Below are 12,145 nucleotides of genomic sequence, written 5' to 3'. Positions count from 1 at the left end.
ACATGGCCTGAGACACGGGCGTGTCTTTCAGCCGTGTGGGCCACATTGCCTGGCCATACGGCCTTGTGATCCCTACAGTTTTGAAATTTTTCATCTTTTTTAAAAAAATTCTATATGTTTTAGATTTAGTCCCAACTTGTTTCTAATGTGTTTTTAGGGCCTCGAGGACTCGTATAAGGGACGATATGCATGTTATTGATTAGTTTTGCTATGATTAATTATATGAATTAAAATGTTTAAAATTTTTTGTTTGTTTTGAAATGTAAACTCCGGTAATGTTCTGTAACCCTATTCCGACGACGAATATGGGTTAGGGGTGTTATATATGCAAAATTACTATTTTTCCCATAACATTTTAAATTTTTACAATTTAGTCCTTAAGCTCATAAATTAAAATTTAAGCATTTTAATCCCTTATTCAAGCTGACCAAATTTATTAGGGACTTATATCAACCCATACAAACCATAATTTCATAAATTTAACATAAACTTTTCTATTTTTACAACTTAATCCCTATATGCAAATTTCATCAAAAATCACTTTACAAAACTTCTTTATTTATCAACAATGATCTATAATCTACCATCTAACATCAAGAATCATACAAGAACTTTCATGGAATAACCCTCAACCTTTAAAAATTTTATAAATTGATCTTCGTGCTAGCTAGATTAAGCTAAAACGACTTTAAAAACATAAAAATTATTAAAAACGAGGTAAAATTACATACGATGCAAGTGAAACTAAGCTTGGCCAAACCCTAGCTATCTCCAATGGTGATTTTAGGTTGAGAAGAAAACAAATGGGAAGAAGAAGATGATTTTTTTTACTTATTTGTTTTTATCTTTATTTACCATTTTACCATTTTCCCTTTAAAAACATTCAAATTTTCAATAAAACCTTGCCATGAATATCCACTAACTATAGAAATGGTCTAATTACCATCTAAGTCCACTCATTTTAAAGTTCCATAGCCATTTGACCCTTTTAACTAATGGAACTCTAGTTTAACACTTTTTTACAATGTAGTCATTTTCACTTAATTAATCATGTAAACATCAAAATTTCTTAACGAAATTTTAATATGACCTCACTAACATCCGATAAAAATTAAATTAATAATAAAATAATAATTTACTCGTCAGATTTGTGGTCCCAAAACCACTGTTTCAATTTCACTAAAAATGGGTTGTTACAAATCTGGTCTTGTATCCTTTATTAATAAATTAATAATATGTTAAAACTCTAAAAATAAACCATTGAAGTCTCATTCCAAAATTCAAATGAGTAGACTTATGTATCTTATCTTCCAAGCGAGAGTACTTTCACTGAAGGCAAGAACACGAATCTAAGTGGCACGAAGATGAACAGTTCACAAGTGTGTAAAAACATTATTAGTTTCAACCCTAAGAGATGAAAGAAAATATCGATATCGAAACTTTGAAGTTTACTTACGAAATTTTCAAGAATTAGAGGAGTCATTGGTTTCATGGCACTTCGTTTACAATGGAAGATTATCTAGAAAAATCATCATTCAAAATAAAATAAAATGAGTAGATATTAGAATCGTGTGTAATCAACGAAAAATAAGAGAGGAGGATTAAAAGTTTAATTTTAATGGAAGAAATGAATAGAAGATAAAAATCAGTGAGAAATGGTGGTTTACAATGGTGGAGGTGCGATAGTGGCGTGGTAGCGGTGGTGAGATAAGAGGAGTTGTGGAAGAGAGGAGAGGTTTAGGGGTGATGTGGTGGTGATCTGGTGAATAAGTGGTGGTCAACGGTGGTAGTATGGTGGCAAAAATCAACAACGATGGTGGTTGAAGGATGAGGAAAAGTGAGAAAAAGATGAGAGGAGAAGAATAAAAAATAAAAATGAAAATTTGGGGTTGTCTAGGTGCATGGTCGACCAAGGTATGCTAAGGAAAATAAAATGGCAATAGAGGGACAAAGGAACCAAAAGTGGATCATAGGAGTGAAAAGGGGGCTATGTATGGTAAGTTGACTAGAAAGAAAAGGAAAGGAATCATTGCCTATAAGGCAAGTGAGGTGGACGACTAAGACGGATTTGACCATCCCTTTTTACATGATAAAATTAAATAAGATTAAGTGAATGGTAGGAATTGAACTTAAGATCTCTAGGAATTAAATGAAGCCTTTGACCACTTACTAGCCTGTTCAATAAAGTGACGAAATAATAAATAAAAATATAGGGTGTGATAGATTTAAGATCTATTCTACTTGGGTCTTGTCCAATTTACTATCAGTCAGTCACATCTATGTTTCTATCTTCTTGGAGTCATCCGCTCTAATGCCTAAGACAAAACATCTTCCTAACTGGTCTTGATAGACAACATATTAGTCTTTCAATCAATTTGCTCATTTTCAATTAAACTAATGACATGTTTAGGTTTGTCTACTAATATAAGTTGTATTTCCATATTATGATCTAACCAAATAATATCGCTTAGCATTAGTTAAACATCAGAAAACTAGTAAGCTAATATTTTATTCCATTTTGTGTTGCATGCAAAAACCATTGAAGACAACATACAAAAGATGTTAATGTAATTCATGAATTGTAACAACCCGTTTTTAGTGAAATCAAAATAGTGGTTTCGGGACCACAAATTGAAGTCAAAAAAATTTATTTTATTATTATTTTATGGTCTACAGCATGATAGTATTACCGTATAAAAATTTCGTTAAGAAATTTTACCGTTTACATGTTCAAATTGATAAAAAGGACTAAATCACGTAAAGTGCAAAGTTCTAATAGCTAAAGGTATTAAATAGCCATAGGCCTTTAAAGTGGAAGTCCTTATACAGTTCTTGGCCCATTAATGTGATAGTGGGGGATGTTGGCTTGACATTTTGTGTAAATATGAATGTGTTTAATGGTAAATTAGTAAAAAGATAATTAATTTTAAAATAAATAAAACCAAAACAAATCTTTCATCTTTTATTTCCTATCTCAATAGAATGTAGGAGAAAAACCTAGCCATTGTTGAGCTTGAAGTTTCGGCTATCTTCATCTTTGTCAAATTGGTATGATTTTTGTTCCGTTTTTAATTATTTTTACGTTTTCGGGATAGTTGTAGCTTAATCTAGCTAGCTTAGGGACTAATTTGTGAAACTGTTAAACTATTAGGGTTTTACCATTGATGAATATATATGATTTTTGAAGTTTAATGATAGAAAATGAATGGTTGTTAGATAAACAACTTTTGTAAAAGAATTTTTTTATGAAATTATCAATTAGGGCTAAATTGAAAAATAGGAAATATTGTGCGGTGAAATTGTGAATTTATGAAATATATGGGCTGCTACTAATATGAATAAAAATCGACTAGGCTTGGGTAAAGGTTAAATTACATGAATTTCATTTTTCGAGCATAAGGACAAAATTGCAAAGAAATTAAAAGTATAGGGGTAAAAGGGTAATTTTACCAAAAATATGTTTTAAACTAATTTGAATGATAAATATATTAAATTGAGTTAAATTTGTCTGTATTGATCCGGTCAGACCTCGTATGGAGTTAGATCGAGGCAAAGAGAAAATCTCAAATTAATCGCCTCCGTATCTACGTATACTCGTTGAGGTAAGTTCGTCTAATTAAATTGTGTATTTATATGTTTTAATTGAATTATATGTATGTGATTTGTATAATTTCCATGTATAAATACCAATTGCATATCCGACGACATACGAAAATTACCGAGTCCCTTTTGAACATTAAAAATTCGTAGGATACAAATGACATGTCATTAAGGATTATCAATTGTAGCTCATGAGAGCTTACCGATTCTCAGCTCGTATGAGCTTACTGATTTACAGCTCGTGAAAGCATACCGATTCAAAGCTTGTGTGAGCATGCATGTACAGGAATTGACAGATTCCAGCTTAGCACACTATGTGTGAGCAATCCCGAGTATCCAATGATATTCTAAATGGTTCAACGGGCACTGTTCTGATACGAGATAATAAGAGTTCGATATGAACTATTATAGGTTTATACATGAATTATATGGAAATTTTATTAATTGGCCTATATGAACATGAAATGGATGATAAATGTATATGAAACTTGATTAGTTGTTGTGTTCATCCATGATTATTGGCTATTATATGTGTTTTACATGGCTAACATGTTGATGGATATGTCCGTAGGCATTTAGCCAAATTGTGTTAGGATATACTATGTTTACTTACCTAAATTGTTACAAAATGGTAAGTTAAATTCTATGTCATACGAACTTACTAAGCTCAAATGCTTACTTTGTATTATTTTTCGTGTTTTATAGTGAATCGAAAGCTCGTTCGGGTTAGAAGCTTGTTGGAGCTATATCACACTACCCATCGGCTCTTTTGGTACATTCGGTTGTTTAATTTTGGTTATAATGGCATGTATAGGTTAATTTGGACAATGTTGGCCTACGTGTTTTGTTGTTATTTTGGCCATCTATTTGACTAGTGTCTTGGCACTTTGATGATAGTATGAGTTTAGTATATGGTATGTAAATATTTTCTCTCTAATAGTTGATGCTTGGATTGCTATGCTTGCATTATGGACGGTGAGAACTATGGCATGAATGTGTATATTGTATATGTGCTTTGTGATAGAATGAAATTATGGTAAATTGACAATTTTGTGGATATGATTTATATGGTCCTTTGATGCTAATCTTAGAATGGTGTTTTGGTACCAAATGGTTATGTTTTGGTAAGGAATTTACATGGAAAGATTTGGTACAACAATGCATATATGTGTTAGTTAATCAATTAGGTAAGTTCAAATACATGGTTGACATGTTTATAAATTGTCATTTGATGTGCCTAAGGGCATATTGGTTGTATGTGATTATACCATTTGTGTAAGGCTAGAAAATGCATGGTTTTGATACCTTATTATGGCTGGCTTATATGCACAATCTTAGGTGTAGGTACATGTCAAATTGGGTAAGAAATATGGCTTGTAAAATGGTTTATTTTCATCCACACGAGCAGAGACACGAGCATATGTCTCAACCGTGTGTGACACACGGCCAGGTGACATGGTCGTGTGTCCCCTGTAACTTTCAAAAGGTTTCAAGTTAGGCTGTTACATGGCCTAGCACACGGCCTCACACACGGGCGTGTGAGACTACTTCAAAGGGTACATAGCCTAGTACACAGGCATGTGGCTTGGCCCTGTTGCCCAAGTTAGTGAGTTACATGGGCAAAGGCACGGGTTGGGACATTGTCATGTGTCCCTATTTTGAATGCCCACACGGCCTAAGACATGGCGTGTCTCTTGGCTTTGTAAGTCACATGGCCGTGTGACCCTGGCAGTTTTGAAAATTTATAAATTTTTCCAAAAAAACCTCTGAGTTTCCAATTTAGTCTCGACTTATTTCTAACGCGTATTTTGGGCCTTGAGGGCTTGTATAAGGGACAATATGTATGATTTTGATTGGTTTTAATGTGATTATTAATATGTTATAAAATGTTTGAATTTTCTATCCGTTTGATTTGTAATCACCAGTAAAACTTCGTAACCCTGTTTCGGAGACGGATTCGTGTTAGGGGTTTACATGAATAATTTTATTAATTAATTTGTTTGAAAAATTACAAGTGTACATAGACGAAAATACTACACTTAGGACACTAGATCCAATAATTTGATCATCAGAATACTTGTGAAAAGAGTATTTAATTGAAATCTTATTACTTGATGACAATTGTGCACTCGTGGTACACTTACTTCAAGTTTATTATAATTTTGCAAAGGCATATTGTGGTAATGTCAAGTATTTGGTGTCATTGGCAAAGAATAACTAGTAAGAAATTTGAATAGTTTGTGGTTTTAAAAACTTGTGTTTGTTTGGTTTTCAAGCTTAAGATATGACAGTGAATTAGGGAAATGATTTATTATGGCCTTATTTTGGCTTTTTTTATGTTTTGCGTTTTTTGTTTTTTTTTCTCTTTTTAGTTAGTTTTATGTAGCTTGTTCTCTTATTCCTTAGAATTATCTTAATATTTGTAGCGTTCATTGGTAAACTGATTAATTTTCTAGACTACTATGGTGTTTTTTTTTCTATTGTTGTACGCAAATAAGAAATCAGGAAGTCTCACCATTGCATCTTGAGTTAGAAAGAACTTTGAGAAATCTTAGAAAGGCTAAAAATATAATGGATAACTCTACTTCTAGTTATGAAATGGATAAGCCTCGAGGACTACTACCACCTAGGCCTCTCAAGGATTATGCTATGCCAAACTTAGATGGGAGACATGGTAATATTATAAAGCCTTATGTTGTAGCTAATAACTCTAAGATTAATCCTTCTATAGTTCAAATGATACACAGTTCAATTCAATTCAGGGGGATACCTACAAAAGACCCAAACCATCACTTGCAATAGTTTTTAACTATTTGCAACACTTCTAAATTCAATGAGTGTAACAGCCCGATTTTAGGCCTAGTCAGAATAGTGGTTTCAGGACCACAAATTCGACGAGAGAAAATATAATTATTATTATATTTTTATGGTATACAATTTCACGAAAGACTTTCGTGAAAATTTCGTTCGAAAATTTTTACGTTTGGGCACTCAATTTAGCCAAAAGGACTAAATTGTAAAAAGTGCAAAAGTTGAGTTCTACATGTTAAAAGTGTCCAATTGTTATGAAATTTTAAATCGGAGGTCCTTAAATGGTAATTATACCATCGGTTAAATTGTGGACAAAAAATGGACATGAGATAAGTGAAATAGGAAATTTTTAAGTTAGGGGCATTTTGGTAATTTGGTAATTAAAAAGTATTAAAAAGACAAAATAGGCAAAAAATCATCATCTTCCACCTTATGGCCGAAATTAGCAAGGGGGAGCCATGGTTAGGGTTTTCAAGCTTCCAAGCTCAATTGTAAGTCCGTTCTAACTCTGTTTTTAATGTTCTTTACGTATTTGGAGTCTTGGTAACTTGATTTAGCTTATTCTAACAATAATTTAACCTAGGGTTTATATTTGCAAAAATACCCATAGTTGAAATGTGTTTATTTTGATGTTTTATGGTAAAATATAAAGCTAGAAATTATGTTAAACAACTTTTACTAAGCGATTTTAAGTGAAAACGAGTAAAACGACATAATCAGTAAAAATACCCAATGTTCATAACTAAGTGTTAGAGTGGAAATTTTATGTTGCCATAGAAGGAAAAAATGTTCATCATGTTATAAAACATAAGAATAAGAGATGAAGTTCAATTTCCGAGCTTTGGGGAAAAGTGTAAATATGCAAAAGTTTAGGGGCAAAATCGTAATTTTGCTAAAGTTCGATTCAAGGACTGTTTTGGTAAAGGTGAGTGTTAAATAAGTTAAATGTGTTATTATAGATCGAGAAAGACAAGAAGTCAACCTTAATCAGGGAAAAGAGAAGATTGGGGATTAAATTCCAAAATCTTTACATTTTGTATCGAGGTAAGTTGTATGTAATTAATACATTGTTATAATTATTTTTGTTATATTTCGTGACAATATATGCGAAAGGGTTGGATATGAAATAGTTATATTAAAGTTAGAAATTTGAAATTGATAGTTGATTTGTTTAAAATCAGCTTGGTTTATGGATATACCAACTGCAAGTAATGGTTGAAGTGATTTAAATTGAATTATTAAATTGGTTATGGAGTTGAGTGGAAAGATTGATATTATAATGTGCTATGGAGAAATTGTAAATTATTGGAAAGTAAGAATCTTTGTGGAACTGTCGAATGGTAAAGATTTGAATAAGGTATCGATGAACATGTGTGTAGTACTGTGTGAAGGCTACTATGTGAATCGATAAATGATGGTCACATGTGTAGTACTAAGTGAAGGCTACAATGAATACTGAGAAGCTTTGGTCACGTGTGTAGTACTGTGTGAAGGCTACTACGTAAATTGATAAATGATGGTCATATGTTAGTACTAAGTGAAGGCTACTATGTGTACCGAAAAGCTTTGGTCACGTGTGTAGTACTATGTGAAGGCTACTACGTGAACCGTAAAACTTGATCACGTGTGTAGTACTATGTGAAGGCTACTACGTGAACTGTAAAACTTGATCATGTGTGTAGTACTATGTAAAGGCTACTACATGTATCGAATGATAAAAGTAACATGGGTAGTACTGTGTGAAAAACCCCAAATATTTGTTGTTATACCGACATGTTCAATGAGATATGAGCATGTGATTGGAACGTGATAAGTTGCGAAAGAGTGACTGAAGTGATGAAGTCTTGTTTTGTGTTATAAAATAAATGGTTATAGTGATATGTGAATGAGGGATGTGTGGAATTGAATTGAATATTGACTTGAAAATGGCAAAGTGAATTTTGAATTGAATAGTGATTGAAAGTGAAAAACTGAAATTATGAAAAAGTAGAATTAGCAACAAAATAGTTTTGGACAGCAACAATCATGTGACTTTGAAAAATCACCAAAAATGGTGGAAATAGAATTAGAGAGTGAATAAGATATGAAATGAAAGCTTAGTGAGTCTATTTTTATATAAAAGAAACAGATCAAGAAAAGAGTTATATATTTTGAGTTATTTGAATTTTAGTGAGACAGGGACGGATTGATTTCAGAATCCCATATTTTAATTTTGGAAAATCATTAAAAATTTTACAAAAATAATTATGAGTTATAATTTATATTCATAGAATACTTAATGAGTCTATTTTCAAGAGAAACAAACGAGAACACCATTTGAATTCTGTACAATTAGATAATTCATTTTTAGTGAAGAGTGGTTAGAACTGTCAGACTGCGTAACAAGGTAAACTTTAAACAATAAACTGTACTATTTGGCTAAACGAAAAATTCAGAAAATTTTATGGTAAGAAGATATGTGAGTCTAGTTTTAGAAAAAATTAACGTTTCTTAATTTGGAGTTTTGTAGCTCCAGATAAAAAAAATTTAGTGATATTGACTCGGATATACAACTTTGAATCTACATAAGGGTGAATAAAGAAACTATAGAAAATGTTATTTCTAAGAATGTTAAGTACACTAAGGATGTGGAATGGAGAGGAGGAGGAGGAAAATTATATATATATGAATGATTTATGTATAATTAGTTATATGATCGATTATAATCGATATACTTGGAAATAGAAATGATGTTTACATTTGTATGTTATTGATCATGGTTTAAGCTCATATTGGAAAATAAAGTTTCATAGTATGTATGTATGGTATATTTGGTATATGATTTGGTATGAAGTAAGACCGTGAATGGTATATGGATTAAATGCACTAGCTTGCGACTATGGTTGAATGATATGTTATTATTTTGTGTAATATTCAGTAGGAAATGGGTGTGGAAAGGAAATGAAATACTAAGTTCATACTTGAAGAATAAAATGACAAAAAGAGGATGATTAGTTTATTCGATGTTGTTATTTAAGCTTAAGTGATGTTTGTATTGCAATACTAAGAATTTTATAAATGTGTTAATGAAGGGTAAAATCGATAAACGTTGAGTTAAATGGTGAATACGTATTAGTATTAAACTTAATGATATTGAATTGTACGTGAATTAAATGGAAGTTTCTAGTGATATGTTTTGAATTAAAAGAATTATGGTGGTCTTGAAATGTATATTGGATTGAGAAATTGATTGAATTGTGAACATGAGAAATTGTGAATTGAATGAAATAAAAATGAAGCATTGAATTACATGAGTAAGTATTAGGTCTCGTAGGCCCTATTTGTTATAATTATAGTATTTTGAAGTTATAATGTAAAGATTTATAAAAGCATGTTAATAATTTGGAAAACCTTAATTTGAATGAAATTTTGTAACTCGGTTTAATACGTATGCAAATGTATGTGTTCTAGTAATGCCTCGTACCCTATTCCGGCATCGAATACAGGTAAGAGGTGTTACAATGAGTTTATGAGGATGTGGTTAAGCTTTGATTTTCCCATTTTTATTGAATGATTGAGTTACAATTACTTGGGTTGAATTAACAAGTAGGCTATTAGAAAAATACTTCCATCCCAACAAGATTGCTAGACTTAATGCCAATATCACTAGTTTTGTCAAATATGAAGGGGAAACTTTGTATGTGGCTTGGGAGCACTTTAAGGAATTACTTAGAACATGTTCTTATCACAGTATTCCAAATTGGGTATATATTCTGACTTTCTATAATGTGTTAGATGGCCACCTTAGGTCAACACTAGATGGTGTTGATGGGGGAGTCTTGTTAGCTAAGGAGTATTATAAGGCATGTAGGCTTATAGAAGAAATAACCTTAAATGCTTGTATGTGCCCAACCAAGAGGTTCGTGCATAAAGTAAATTCTAAAACCACTCAAGAGCCTTCAAAGATGTTTAGAAAACTTTGGTGAATCAAGTGAGAAACATAACCTAAAAGTTAGAATAAGCTAATTTTGGACAAATTAGAACACCTAAGCATATAATTTTTATCAATAACCATTTGAGGACTATGTCCCTTTGGTAAAGTGCAATTTCATAGGTAATAGACATGGAAATCCATATGCACCTATTTAGAATACTAGATGGCAGAACCATACTCCTTGGGTTGGGGCAAGAATACCAACCTCGGTTCCTTCAACTTTCCAAAGCCTCAACAACTCTACAAAGCACACTATAAACCCTCAAACCAATAGAGGAATTATACATTAAGAGGGCAACCTTTATGATGACAACCTGTTAGTGGAAAAGAATTAACTTTATATGTTTGAATAAGTAGATTAGAGGAGGAAAACCATGCTTTTTAAAGCCTTTATGAAAAAGTTAAAAACCAACTTGCCGAAATCCTTCAAGCTATATAAGTTAAACCATTACTAATATTCCGAGTAATATCAAGAATAATACTAAACGTGAAGGAAAATAACATGCAAAGGTAATATAATTAAGATTAAGACGAGGAGGATGAGATAATTTAAGAGATAGTAACATTTAGTTGAGGCAAAAGGAGGGTGTAATGGTTAGAAATTCAAGATATTATAGAAGAGTATGGCCCTTAACGTAAATACCAACTCGATGTTTAAGTGGATGTAAGTTTAGGAGTAGGAGATAATGGGAGTGAGAAAGTAGAAAATTTGGAGGAATAAAAATTCATCAGAATTAATGGATCATAACAGCAGGTATGCTATGCCAAAACTTAGGCCCTTTTCCTCTTTTGGCCGTTCAATAGGCACTGCCTTTTAGCTGTTAATACCATTAACCCAGAATACTTCTCCAAACTCACCTGGATCTAGAATCCCTGTCTAAGCTTAGTTTCTGATGTGCAGGATCCATTGAATGGCAAGCACAAAGCATACTTCTAAAATCACGGTAGATTTTCTTTCATTGATATTCCCTTATCAGAGAGGAAGAGGAATAGAGAGGTTTAGAAAGACATGATTTTCAAAACACACTAATATTTTTTATTTTTTGCCAAACTTTTTTTTACAACTGAGAAATTAAGTCCCTTATATAGGGGATAAAAGCTAAACGAGCAGATAAGAGGGAATCTGCTTCCATTAGGCTCTGGTGTTCTTGAGATATTCAAACATTATCATGTCAGCCCATTGTTCTTAAGGATATAACCAATTGAAAAAGGTAACAAGGTTTTTTAATTCTGGACTGATTTCATCATGGATGGCCTCTGTCAAGAAATGTTGAAGGTCATGGATAGGAAATATTATTCCTATATGGAACAAATGTGTTAAGTACCAGAACATCCATTTTAATTCTTCTGGGAATTCAGTAAATTGAAGGTTTATGGGATTTATAAAGGGATATTTAGGATGAAGTCCTAAAGGTTTCAAGAATAGACCTCTAAATTTACGGAAAACACTTAATTGATAGGAGAGCATCGTGTTCATGGCTTCCTTATGGAACCTTTTTTCTAGTATCAAACTAAGCACTTCTGGGGGATGGTCAGGATGAGAATTTGGTTGACAGGGTATAAAAAAGGGTGATGGCGGATTTTGAGAGGTCTTCTTTTTCCTTTGTCTTTGGATGAGGATGAAGGTTGGAACATGAAACTTTCTGCTGGTTTAATGGTTGGTCTTGAGAGGATATCGGCTAAGACATTGGTTTTTCCTTGAATGTGTTTAACATCAAAACGATACCTTGAGAACCATTCTACCCACCGGAGAAGTTGGGG

General features: G+C 32.3%; 1 non-coding gene across 1 annotated transcript; it reads right to left on the bottom strand.

The window, feature by feature from the left end:
* Nucleotides 1-10,037: 10,037 nt before the first annotated feature.
* Nucleotides 10,038-10,144, bottom strand: LOC128036324 (small nucleolar RNA R71). The gene has a single exon (XR_008193122.1). It is a non-coding gene; the product is annotated as a small nucleolar RNA R71 (small nucleolar RNA).
* Between the last annotated feature and the right edge of the window lie 2,001 nt (nt 10,145-12,145).

The sequence above is a fragment of the Gossypium raimondii genome, chromosome 13, assembly GCF_025698545.1.
Source record: "Gossypium raimondii isolate GPD5lz chromosome 13, ASM2569854v1, whole genome shotgun sequence".
Lineage (NCBI taxonomy): Eukaryota > Viridiplantae > Streptophyta > Magnoliopsida > Malvales > Malvaceae > Gossypium > Gossypium raimondii.
This window is presented reverse-complemented; position numbering and strand designations above follow the sequence as displayed.